The following is a 12,127-nucleotide window of genomic DNA, read 5'->3' on the forward strand; positions in this document are numbered from 1 at the left end:
ATTCCAAGCCTGCCCACCACGACAAGGTAGACTCTTATAGGGCAGGACCTACACTAAACTACACTAAGCTACCCTACTGAATGCTAGTCATCATTTTTCTAATGTTGGATGTATGTTTGTAGTAGGCCTCATCCTATAATCTGTGTGTGTGATCTACTCTCTCCTAATTTGGTTGTGTGTCTGTGTGCATCTCTCTAAAGCATGTACCAGTCAGTTTATGTACATCTGGATGTCCTCTGTTTGTGTAGGTCAGTGCATGCCAGTCAATATATGTATGTCAATGTATGTTTTTACCTGGGCACGTAGCCAAACTCCTCGGCAATTCGGTGTTCCTCTTGCCTTCGATGAAAAAATCTTGGCCCTCCTGATCTGAGGCATAAAGAATCACATGCTCGGTCCATCTGTGCATACAGCTTCAGCCTAAGGATCTCCTCCTTCCTCTCAGGTGGAAATGGCTTTGAAATCTCTTGGTTGGTTGATTTAATGCCTTCAAGTGAAAATACAATAATGTTAACTTTGCTGCACAAAATATAAGACCCAACATGTCGAGCATTAAAATTTCCAATTAACAAAAAACTTCAGTACCCTGAATTTTCCATTGGTGACATTTCAAAGGCCCCTACAGGTCATTGGTTTAAAATTAAGGTGCTATTAAAGGCTTTTTTTTATAATTAAAGTAAAAAAGATGTTTTTTTTTTATCTGCTTTGTGCTACAATATTTCACATAGCAGTCCTCTTTGGCAGTCCCCCACTGACGCTGTCCTCTCTTTCCTCCTCCGAGTGCCCCCTTAGCAAGCCATGCACTATGGGGTCACCCGTGGAGGCGTGCTCCTGAGCCAGGCTGTATGCATCCATAGACACATACAGCACTGTTAAGTCCTGCCCCACTCCCTTCCCATTGCAGTTTAACTGACAGCAGCAGGAGGCTAGGACTCCCACTGCTCTCAGTGTCTCCTGTGAGACTAGGAAGTCAAAAGAGCAGTGCTGCAATCGGGACAGAACTGGAGTGGTAAGTGGTGACAAAAGTCAGGTAAGTGCTTAGGGGAAAATGGTCAGAACAAATAGTGTTTTGTACCTGAAAAACACATTTTTTTCAGTTACAGGCCACGGTTCGGTCCCGCCCCCTCTCTCTCCTCATTGGCTCACTGACAGCAGTGGGAGCCAAAAGCGCTGTGCTGCTGTCTCAGCCAATGTGGAGGGAGAGTCTGCCGAGACTCTCCTGCAACATCGCTGGATTGAGTTGGGCTCGGGGAAGTATTAGGGGGGCTGAGGGGGGCTGCTGAAAACATACTTTTTTTTTATCTTAATGCATAGAATGCATTAAGATAAAAAACCTTCTGACTTTACAACCACTTTAATGTTCAAAAAAAATTTGCCTTTACAACCACTTCAGCATGAAAAAATAGCCTATGATTATTGCTTTTACCACCTTGGCATGCATGGACCCAGAACACAATATATATCACAATATATATTATTATATATATTATATACTTAATATATTAAGTATATATACTGTGTCTCAGGGCTCGAGTCCTGCGGGAACGCATGGGAACGGCGTTCCCGTACTATTTCCACAACGGGAACGCCGTTCCCATTAGCAGCCGGAGGAGCCTGCTGCTCGTGCGTAGCCCGCCGCTCCTCTGCCGCCCGAGTCAGTGACTGGTTGCTAGGCTAGGGCCGCTCCGCGTCTAGCAACCGGTCACATGACATCGGCCGTACACGCGGGCACGCACTGGAGTCAGTGCGCATGCGCCCTCCAGCGCAGCCAGCGGCAGACACACGCCGCTGGCATACGGACTGTCTCCTCCCTCCCCTCTACCCAGTTCTATCCCGAGCGAGAAGACTAGTAAACCAGGTTAGTCACTCAATACTCTGCAATACTCTGCATTACCCCGCAAATACTCTGCATTACCCCGCCAATACTCTGCATTACCCCGCCAATACTCTGCATTACCCCTCCGCCAATACTCTGCATTACCCCTCCGCCAATACTCTAAATTACTCTGCCAATACTCTGCATTACTCTGCATTACTCCGCCCATACTCTGCATTACTCCGCCCATACTCTGCATTACTCCGCCCATACTCTGCATTACTCCGCCCATACTCTGCATTACTCCGCCAATACTCTGCATTACTCCGCCAATACTCTGCATTACTCCGCCAATACTCTGCATTACTCCACCAATACTCTGCATTACTCTACCAATACTCTGCATTACTCTACCAATACTCTGCATTACTCCACCAATACTCCGCCAATACTCTGCATTACTCCACCAATACTCTGCATTACTCTACCAATACTCTGCATTACTCCACCAATACTCCGCCAATACTCTGCATTACTCCGCCAATACTCTGCATTACTCTACCAATACTCTGCATTACTCTACCAATACTCTGCATTACTCCACCAATACTCCGCCAATACTCTGCATTACTCCACCAATACTCTGCATTACTCTACCAATACTCTGCATTACTCCACCAATACTCTGCATTACTCCACCAATACTCTGCATTACTCTACCAATACTCTGCATTACTCTACCAATACTCCGCCAATACTCTGCATTACTCCGCCAATACTCTGCATTACTCCACCAATACTCTGCATTACTCCACCAATACTCTGCATTACTCTACCAATACTCTGCATTACTCCACCAATACTCTGCATTACTCCACCAATACTCTGCATTACTCCACCAATACTCCGCCAATACTCCACCAATACTCCGCCAATACTCTGTATTACTCCACCAATACTCTGCATTACTCTACCAATACTCTGCATTACTCTACCAATACTCTGCATTACTCCACCAATACTCTGCCAATACTCTGCATTACTCCACCAATACTCCGCCAATACTCTGCATTACTCCACCAATACTCCGCCAATACTCTGCATTACCCCGCCAATACTCTGCATTACTCCGCCAATACTCTGCATTACTCCAACAATACTCTGCATTACTCCAACAATACTCTGCATTACTCCAACAATACTCCGCCAATACTCTGCATTACTCCACCAATACTCTGCATTACTCCACCAATACTCTGCATTACTCCACCAATACTCTGCTATACCCTGCCAATACTCTGCAATACATAACCTGCCGATACTTACTCTGCAATACTTACCCTGCCAAGACTCTGCAATACTTACCCTGCAATGCCCTGCCAATAATCTGCAATACCCAGCAGTAATCTGCCATACCCTGCCAATACTCTGCAATACCTTGCCAATACTTATCCTGCCAATATTCTGCAATACCCTGCCAATACTTACCCTGCCAATACATATTCTGCTAATACCCAGCCATACCCATCCATGCTCAGCCAAAATATTATTGGGGGAGATGACGTGGATATTACAGTAGGGGAGATGTATATTGCAGTGGGGACTATATGGTGGTGACATTTTTCACAGGTTTTTGCAAATTTATTATTTGCTGATCCGAAAAAAGATCCGATCTGTGACTCAGATCCAAGGAATGATCCGATCCATGAGTTTTTTGATCCGTTGCCAATAATCTTGCACGGCAAGGGCAACGTTATTCCAGTTTGTGTGATATTTTCTAATTTGCTGTATTTGAATTTGGAACAGGGTGTATTTGTGTTAGAAATTCCCTGCGAGGGAAAGATCATCAACCATTGTGTTGATTATTCTGTTTGACAAGTTAACTTATTTTGTATTTGTAAACTGGCACTTTACTATATATGTACTGTATTTTCTGTGAAATATATATGCATATGAGCGTACCTTTATTTATTTATTTATTTTTTTGGTGGGGGAGTGGATCTTGGGTGAGAGTTCCCACACTTTTTTCCCCAGCACTTGACCCCTGCTGTGTCTCCATTAATGATCAGTTTGACGTTCTGTATATAGTGTTGCTCAAGACAAAGTTGTCTGTTTTTACTGGTGCTAGAGGGGTATTGGTATATTCGTATGTTCCTTTTTGTAATTCGTGGCACTAATCAGAAATGTATACAATAATAAAGTACATTTTTTACATATTTATTCAATTATTACATTTTTTGATGCGCAACTTGAGTCCCTTCTAGGCATCTTCCTTTAACACCATAGTATTGACCTTTTTTTCATTAATTTGTTTAGCCACTTGCTTACTGGGCACTTAGACCCCCCTCCTGCCGAGACCAATTTTTAGCTTTCAGCGCTGATGCACTTTGAATGACAATTGCGCGGCCATACAACACTGTACCCAAATTAAATTTTTATCATTTTTTTCCTACAAATAGAGCTTTCTTTTGGTGGTATTTAATTACAGCTGGAAGTTTTATTTTTTGCTAAACAAACAAAAAAAGATGCAAAAAAAAATAAAAAATCATGTTTTAATAGTTTGTTATACAATTTTTCAAACAGGTCATTTTGGTTGTCTTCATTGAAATGCTCTGATGAGGCGGCACTGGTGGGCAATGATAGGCTGCACTGGTGGGCACTGATAGGCTGCACTGGTGGGCACGGTTAAGGTGGCACCGATAGGCACAGATAAGGCGGTACTGATAGGCACAGATAAGGCAGCACTGATGGGCACAGATAAGGCGGCACTGATGGGCAAAGATGGGCACAGATAAGATGGCACTGATGGGTGGCACAGATGGGTGGCACGGATGGGCACGGATAGATGGGACTGATGGGCACTGATAGGTGGCACTGACAGGTGGCTCTGATAGGTGGCACTGCTGGGCACTGGTGGATGACACTGTTGGGCACGGATATGTGGCATATGAGGTGCAGCACTGTTGTTGAGGCAGATTGTGGGCACTGATAGGTGGCACTGTGGGCACTGATGGGTTGTACCATGGGCAATGATGAGTGGCACTGTGGGCACTAAGGGGTGGTACTGATGGGTGGCACTTTTACTATATGTATGTTGCACTGGCAGGGGGCAGGTGGGCACTAATGACTTGGCCGTGATCGGGACTGAAGTCCCTCTCGCGGCCACCGGCTCTGTTGTGATCACATGATCAGCTGTCATTGGCTGACAGCTGATCACGTGGTAAGGGGTCGGGATCGACCCCTTGCTTCGATCCGTGATCAGGCGAGTCTCATAGACTCGCTGATCACAGAGCGCGGCATAAATGCTTTTTCTGCTGTCGAGACCTCACTAACTGAGTGAGTTTGCAGTAATATACTTCATGAATCTTTCATTTGTTTTGGTTGCTCATATCATGCTTAACCATTTGCTTACTGGGCACTTTAACCCCCTCCTGCCCAGACCAATTTTTAGCTTTCAGCGCTGTCACACTTTGATTGACAATTGCGTGGTCAAGCTACACTGTATTTAAATTAAATTTTTATCATTTTTTTCACATAAATTAAGCTTTCTTTTGCTGATATTTAATCACCACTTGGGTTTTTATTTTTCTGCTAAGCATACAAAAAAAGACAGAAATGAAAAAACAAACAAAAAAAAACATGGTTCATAGTTCGTTATAAAATTTTGCAAATGGGTAATATTCCTCCTTCATTGATATTCACCAATGAGGCGGCACTGATGGGCGCTGATAGGCTGCACTGACAGGCACTAATGGGGTGCACTGATGGGCACAGATAAGGTGACACTGAGAGGCACTGATAGGCACTGATAAGACAGCAATGATGGTCCCTCATGGGTGGCACTGATGGGTGTCACTGATGAGTGGCACTGATGGATGACACTGATAAGCACTGATAGATGTCACTGGTGGGCACTGATAGGTGGCACTGATGGACACTGGTAGGTGGCACTGATGTGCACTGGCAGGTGGCACTGATGGACACTGGTAGGTGGTATTGATAGGCAGCACTGGTATTGGCACTGATTGGTGACATTTATAGGTGGCACTGATAATTGACACTGTGGGCACTGGCAGGTGGCGCTGGTGGGCACTGGTAGGCGGTACTGTTGTGCACTGCAGGTGGCACAAGTGGACACAGAAGCCTCTGCAGAGGCTCTCCACGATCGGGAGTGATGTCCCTCTCACAACTGCCGGCGATCCAGTGTGAGAAGAAAAAATAGCTGATTACCGGCTCTGTTTACATCACATGATCGGTTGTCTTTGGCTGACAGCTGATCACATGGTAAGGGGTCGGGATCAACCCCTCACTCCGATCTGTGTTCAGCCGAGTCTCCTAGACTCGCCGATCGTAGAGCGCGCCGGGCGCAGGCCGCTCGTTCACTGGAGGAGTGAGCTAGTCTCTCTAGCGGTGATACAGACAGCAATAAAACCATGACAGGGGTTCTAGATGATCCCTACTCAATCTGAAACACAGAAAATGTTTTGGCTTTAGATACACAGTGTCTGGTACCCTCTTCCCACACAATACCTCTAACTCTGTTATATATAGATATTTATATGTTTGTTCCTTTGTTGTGGTCACTCTTCCTCTGGGTGATTATTGTTTCCATTTTCCAGGCAATTCCAGTTTGATTTGTGTGTTTTACCTCCCAGTTGTCCCTCTTTTAGAACCAAATCCATCTGTCCTTCTTTCTTCCATAGGTGCCCCTCTTTTTTGGACAGATTTGTAGACCTGTGTAATAAATGCAATACTTAACTGCCACAAGTATTATAATACATTACTTTACACCTTTCATACAGACCTTTTCATTCTCACATTCTCATTTTAAAAAGACAATGACACAGGAAACATAACGATGAAAAGACCGTTTGTGTGTTTATCCAATCATTTTGTTTTATTTTTTTAATTCTTCACGGTATATGCAACTCACTACAGGACGTATGTCCTTTTTCCTCTTTCCCATCTCAAAAAGTTGGGAAGTTGGCAAAGATACGAATGTGATCACTTGAGATTCTACCAAAATATTTGGAAGGTGATTGTTTGACTGTGTCAGAAAAGGCGAGCCAATGATTAGACGTTTTTACTTGATGCCCATCATAGTGTCTGCATCACTTACAGGGATCCATCACAATCATTCTGCAACTAAACACTACTTCATTTTCATTTTGTCAATTCCTTCTCCCATGAAGACAATACCATCCAACCATTGTGTGTAGATAGGCAAGGGGCTACCGTCTGGACCCAGAAGGCACAGCCAGTTCCCAGATGATGTGAGCGAAGAAGATGGTGGTGCAGGACCTGGCATGCGCTGGCTTTGGGCAGATTGCTGCAGGACAAAGCTGGATTCGCTGGTCCGGTGTAGAACAAAACATTACACTCACTTTTCCTGCTGTTTAGAAAAATGTATTTTTGACCCACGGATAAGCTGAGATGCATGTGTTAAAATGTTCATCAAACAGCAGAAAGATTGTGTTGTTTTTCATGTGACTTCAGGGGTGTATAGTTTGGGTTGGTAAAGCCAAGCTATTTTTTTTCTGTCCCCCTACGGCTAGAAGAGAGTCTCTGCTCCTATACACATGGCTGGATCGAGATCAGGCTCAGGTAAGTATAAGGGGGGGGGGGGGGGGGGGCTGAGGGTAGAGCTGCCTGCAGAAGGTTTTTTTTACTTTACTCCATAGAATGCATTAAGATAAAAAAAAAAAAAACCTTCTGCCTTTAGAACCACTTTAAGAAGTAGCCCATATTATGCATTAATCCTTTGAGTTAATCCTTACTGGTGTGAATCTGAGCAGGGTGTATTGAACTCTGCAATAGCTAGTTGTGCATTGTTAGTTTGGTACATGTTCCATGTACTTGTTAGCCGGGGAATACCCCAAAGCTTATGTTTTATGCTTCAATTAAAATTCTGTAATAAAAAGAAATTTCCAAACAAAGAAGTAGCCCATATTCACTTTTCAAGGGATGTCAGTGAATAAGGCGAAGCTGTGCTGCTTTCAAATCTTAACAATAATGTGCGATCAGCAATCATTTCCTTTTTCATTTTCCTTATGTGTGGTTGGGTATCCTTTGCAAAGTGAAATTTTGCTACTTTCACTAAGCAAAGTACTCCTTTAGTAATTCAGGGTCACTGTATGTGCCGGGTGTTATGGACCCGCCATCAGCACAGTGCCCTGTATTCACCCTTCTCATCATTGAGGATTGCTCAGCATTACTGGTTGGATGGGAGCATGGAGTTTTTCTTTTCAGGTAGTAGTTTAAAATAAGGAATAAGGAAAAAGGAAAAAAACACATCTGCACATCAATAATTCAAATATCATACACAGCCAAGTAAACAATTATATACTGCAAGACCCAGTGGCGGCTGGTGTTTTTTTGTTTGGTGGGGGTGGAAAACAACCAAAACCCCCCAGGGCAACTCAAACCATCCTGCTTTCCACCGGTCAGTCCACCGACACTTACCCCATCTCGTGGCAAGGACTGGGCATCCATGGAGCTGCGGCATCCAGGCATCGGTGGGGACCGGGCAGCTCTTCTCCTCCTCGCTTCCACTGTGCATCTCCTCCTCTCCTACTAGGCATCCAATAGGATTGCCTGTCCTTTCAGCCAATCGAGTTATGGGTATCAGATCCGCTTCCCGATTTTGGCGGGAGGAGGATCGGTGTTGCAACAGCGAATATTCATTTGCTGTTGCAACACACCAGGGTTGGCTCTGGATGCATCCTCAGGGTCTCGAGCCTACCCTATTTTGAAGCCTATTAGAGCTTATGGCTCTGATCAGGTGCTTAAAAAAAAAAAACCTGGCCGCTGTAGTTCATGCACCTGGTGAGGCATGAATCTATTCATTGCATATGGGGGGGAGAGAGGGGGAAGGGCTCTGGCACCCCTAATGGACTGGCTGCCCCTAATGGACTGGTCACCCCTAATGGACTGGCCGCCTCTAGAAAGACCCAGACATCAGTAATTATACAGTAAGGCCTGATCTGATCTGTCTACTTGCTTCTGGTCATTGACTTAAAAAGTATAGAAATCATTGGATCATCATGACAGTCAACTAACATTTACAGAGTTCAGCAATGGCAGCCTATGTATTTCTCTCATTACAGGTTTTCTATCATAAAGGAAAAGTGAGGACATACCAGTAAAGTTGTAGAAAGCCTCTATATCCTGGGGGGAGGTTTCTGGGATCCGCAAAAGAGCCAGCAAGATGGGGTGTTCTCCATTGGTGCGTTCTTCTCTGCTTCTCTTTGCCGTTCTCTCCTCCTCTCTGGTTGATGAGAGATGGTTCACCTTTCTTTTCATCATCTTTCCTTCTGTCCAGTTCAGGAGATCAATGTTTGTAATGGGGGGGATGTAGGTGTATGCTCTGTCCAAATGGAGATTATCAGATAGATATATTATCACTATTTATCAGAAATCAAAGAAATTCAAATACAAAACCTTATACAAACTATAATTTACCCCCCCCCCTTCCCCCACAGCTGTATTCAGCTATCCCCCACCCCCAAACTCCCCAAAAACCCTTAATCTATACTTTTATATCAATATCACGTCTATTTTAATAAATTCAATGAAAAAAGAAATTAAAAATGTATAAGAAAGTAAGCCTGGTCAGCGGTCCGGGTTTCTTCTGTCTTCACACAGCGATGCGATAACCATCCAGCTCTGCAGTCAGACTGAAGTGATAGTTGGAGCTGACCTAACCCCAGGTGCAGCCTGTTGCTATGGATACTGTAAAGACAAGACTGGGCCTAATCAATGAATACGAAAAGGATATATATATATATATATATATATATATATATATATATATATATATATATTTCATTCAATTCTATGCATTGCAGATCAGATGCTGTATTTGTAAACACAGGGAGAAATGGAGGTGAGGATGAGCTGTGGTGTGGGATGGAAAATGCAGACATGTTGCAGATTTCTGCACCATAGCTCACTAGGGTTGCCACCTTTTCTTCAAGTCAAACCCGAACACTTTAGCAGCGCACAGCAATTTTTTTATAGTATAAGCTATTAGGGAGTGCTCTGCGGTCTCGGCCTTAGGAAAGGCCGCGGCTTCGGCCTAGCTCCGAATTGGCGGCCATCTTTCTACACCCAGGCTGTTTACACTGTGATCGCTCCAACGGAGCGATCACTTGTAAACAAACCGGCGTCATGTCATGACGCATTTCCTCTCTCCCCTCTCTGTACTAACCTGTACAGTGGAGGGGAGAGATCCAGAGATGGAAGCAGCCATCCCTCCATACCCTGCAGTACCCAGAAATAACCTGCCAATACTCTAGCAATACTTTGCAATACCCTGCCAATACTCTAGCAATACTCAGCAATACCCTGCCTGCCATTACTTTGCAATACCCTGCCTGCCAATACTCTGCGATACCCTGCCTGCCAACACTCTGCGATACCCTGTCTGCCAATACTCAGCGATACCCTGCCTTCCAACACTCTGCAATACCCTGCCAATACTCAGCAATACTCAGCAATACCCTGCCTGCCAATACTCTGCAATACCCTGCCAATACTCTAGCAATACTCAGCAATACCCTGCCTGCCAATACTCTGTGGTACCCTGCCAATACTCAGCAATACTCTGCGATACCGTGCCAATACTCTAGCGATACCCAGCCATACTCAACCGTACTCAGCCATACTCCGCTGTACCCAGCCATACTCAGCCATGCTTAGCCTACTTTAATTAAGTAAATATACAGTTGTGGAGAATGCTCCAGATTATTAGGCTGCTTTCACACTGAGGCGCTTTGCAGGCGCTAAAGTGCTAAAAATAGTATTAAAAATAGCGCCTGCAAAGCACCCTGATACAGCCGCTGCTGTATCTCCAGTGTGAAAGCCCAGAGGGGAACTGGAGCAGTGCGCTTGCAGGGCGGTCAAAAAAGTCCTGCAAGCCGCACCTTTGGAGCACTGTAGAAGCGGTGTAATTACCACTCTTCAAACGCTCCTTACCATTGAAAACAATGGGGCAGCGCTGCAAATGGTGCTTTGCGGGCGGTTTTAACCCTTTTTCGGCCGCTAGCGGGGGTTAAAACTGCCCCGCTAGCAGCCGCATAGCACCGCTAAAATGACGGTAAAGCACAGCTAAATATAGCTCTGCTTTACCACCAGTGCATGCAATGCCCCAGTGTGAAAGTAGCCTTACTGATTGATGTGCGATTTGTCAAAAGGTGGTTAATGTGCCATGTTGCTACGATCAGGAAGAAGCCTTGACTATAATGGTACTCGAGAGGTGATAGTATAACAGATGGGTTTGTTTCATATTCATTCTCCCCCATATATTGTGTCATAAAAATAATAATGCTGAGAACATAATTCCAAACATGATGACAGGGAGGTTGTAAATGTTTTATCTCCAGTGGGATCTAAACTGAATTGCTGTTTAAATAATGTATCTATTAATCTGTACATCTATTTATTTTCTAGTAGTCTATGTCATATTTTATTCTTAAATGTGATATTTATATTTTGGAATCACTTCAGGAAAATATAATAGTCTACTCCCCTGCAAAGGGAAAATAGGCATTCAAGTATATTCTTTTCGGAAAATGTGTAGCCAACAAAATAAAGAAAATTGACACACGGAAGCATGTTATATTCTGTTCATCTGGGAATATGTTTTTTAAAATGTATCTAAAACCCGAGAGGGATTTCAACACTTCCCCACGCTATCCAAAATAGTCATGCTTTAAATCCATTCTATAGCCTTGTTAAAGCAACTCTTTCATTATTTTTACAAGCTGTCATCTTCGGCCGGATTGGCTTTGGGGGTACCGATTTTCAGTGGCCTGGCCACGATGATATTACTCCCTTGCATGCGCAAATGTATTAATTCCGGCATTACTGAAATTTCTACCCTGAGCTACATGTGCACAGGTAAGTGTATAAGGCATGCAGGTTTCTATGGAGAGCTGCACCAGATTTTGCACTCTCCAATGTTAGTAAATCAACCCAAATGTTGGCTATTTAATTAAAGAGGTTGTAAACCTCCATTTTTCAAGCTGTATCTATAAGTAAACCTATAATAAGGATAAACAATAGACAGTTTGGGACTTTAAATGAGGCACGGGTTAGCGCCTCCATCCCGGTATTTGGCAAAATAGAAAGGAAATTGGGACTTTAAAATGAAGCGGCTGAAGTGTGGAGAACAAGAAAAAGATAATTTAATTGAATTCATAATAATGTATGATACAGAGTAAATTCATATATATACATACATACATGTACAATTATTGGGCACAAAATATGTTTATGAAGACATCAAGGTGTATGTAAAGACACATCAAG

This window comes from Lithobates pipiens, unplaced genomic scaffold (genome assembly GCF_037356315.1).
Source record: "Lithobates pipiens isolate NorthernLeopardFrog02 unplaced genomic scaffold, aLitPip1_a1.2 Scaffold_13, whole genome shotgun sequence".
Classification (NCBI taxonomy): domain Eukaryota; kingdom Metazoa; phylum Chordata; class Amphibia; order Anura; family Ranidae; genus Lithobates; species Lithobates pipiens.